Source organism: Lathyrus oleraceus, chromosome 3 (assembly GCF_024323335.1).
Source record: "Lathyrus oleraceus cultivar Zhongwan6 chromosome 3, CAAS_Psat_ZW6_1.0, whole genome shotgun sequence".
Taxonomy (NCBI): Eukaryota; Viridiplantae; Streptophyta; class Magnoliopsida; order Fabales; family Fabaceae; genus Lathyrus; species Lathyrus oleraceus.
The window spans coordinates 98,561,044-98,563,332 of NC_066581.1; positions in this window are offsets into that span (position 1 = coordinate 98,561,044).

The window sequence follows — 2,289 nt, forward strand, 5'->3', positions numbered from 1 at the left end:
TTGACTAGAGTCTACCATGGAACATGTGCCTGTGGCCATCAGATTTGCCACCTCAATTAATGAGGGAGATCTGATGGCCCTTGTTTTTTCTATTTTTATTTTAATTTGTGATTTTATGCTTAATCTTTTTATTTTTTTTAATTCATAATAATTTCATTTTTAATCCAAAAAATATGGGACTTTCACCAAAAATCTTTAAATATTTTTCTCTTTCATATTCTTGAATTAAAATTATTTTTTGGATTAATTTTGATATTTTCTATGAATTAAATGTTTTTGTGCATGTTTTTAATTGTTTAAAAATACTTCTGACTTTTCAAAAATCATGATTTTTTTTCTAAGGTCCTTTGACCTTGTTTGACCTAGGATAAATCTCTTAGCCATTTATTTGGTGTTTTGAAGAGATTTTAGGTTTTGACCAAATTAAATTGTATTTTAATTTATTTTTAAATTGATTTTTAATTGATTAAATGTGTAAAAGTTATGTTGAGCCATTTTTATGGTCTTTTGATGTTTGACTATTTGTTTGGACTTTGGTCAAGGTTGATTTGATTTTTGTTGGGTTAAAACCATTGGATTGGGGATTGATGAAATGTACATTTCATCTCCCAAAATGAATGAATGATTTTAATTTGATAAAATCCTCCCTTGATCAATTTGTGTTTCTATCTTCCCCGCCCTCTTCATCTTCATCTCTATTCTTTCCCATTCCCTGGTTTGATCAACGAAATCTCTAATGTCTTAAGGCTAATTGGTTCATCAATGATCTTGTGTCAGATGAACCAATACAAGTATGACTGAGATAGGTCCATCCTGCTTGATCTTTTCTTTTAGTGTGTGGTATGTTTTAGGAGTTTGGTTCTTCATACCAAATCTCTAACATGCATTAACACCTAAATTTTTATTGCCCGACCTCGGATATTTGTGACTTCTATATAAGTCCAATTACGATTGCTTAACATAGAGCTAAATTTGACCCTAAAGGCATAACATTCTAGTAAGTGAGATTGTAAGTTTCCAATTCTTCTTGGTATTGTATGGAAACTTGACCTTTTTTCATTTCATGAGAGCTAGTGGCATACTTGTTGAACTATCCAAGTTGGAGCCCTTCTCATGGAAGATGTCTTGGTTTAAGGATCCATACTTGTGAATGGATGGTTGGGTGTTCTCCAAAGAATGACTTAATCAATTAAAAAACACCACTAACACTTGACTAACCTTTGACTAACATCTGACTATCTCTTGTTAATATTGCTTTACTTTCAAATCATTTACTTTATGCAATTTAAATTTCAGTCATTTATCATTCATTATCATTTACATTCCATCTAACTTGTTTATGTTTATGTCATTTTCACTTTGCTCATTTGAGCCATATCTTGTGATTGTATATATTGTTTGTGCATTTTGGTTTTGTTTGTGGCCTTAGGACCTTAAAATACTTAATAACAACAAAAACCCTAAAAAATGTTTGGTGGATTGTTGATCTTGATCTGAACTCTTGGACTTAGGGTTAGGCAACATTCCCTGTGCAAAAAGGACTTGGCCAATGCCAACATTTTGAGACCAAGTTATTGTGAACTAAGCCTTCATCTCGTGCAAGTCTTGGGATTTGTTTGAATTCATCTGTTACTTTGTCTTGGTTCTAATTGTTATTTTGACCTTGTGTCTGATGCTTTGCTTTGAGTTGACCAAGGAATATTTCATCTGATACACTGGCAGACAAAGAATACTGCTAGCTATGGGAATTTATTATTTGGATGTGGCTATCTTTATCTGATTCCTTGATCTTCATAATATCTGGATACTGCTAATTGCTCCTTGATTATTGCTTGATTCAAAGTCCAAAGGGAAAGTGAGTTTTCGATATGACATTCTTGTTTGTTGGATTGCATCCCATTGGTCAGATCTTTTCAACTCTTAACTTTTAATTTTTGTGCTTAGGATAGCCTTTTCATCTTCTTCCACTTCTTAAATTTCAAAATCTCTCCCCCTTTTCAAAAACTTTCTTTGCTTGTGATTTCAAACTTAGACCTTATTTTAAATATAAACTTTGGCCTTATGCCAACGGATTTTCAAACTCTTTCTTAAATCAAATTTGTAAATAAACTTAATCATATTGACTTAAAATTTCAAAAGACAAAAACAACTAACAACTTCATTCAAATATTTGGCCCTTTGTGCCCTTTTTAATTTAAAATTTTGATTAAAAGCAATTCACCAACTTTGAAATTGTTACCACAAACTACGAGGTTTCGATCCCTCATTTTTATGTTGGTACGTAGGCAC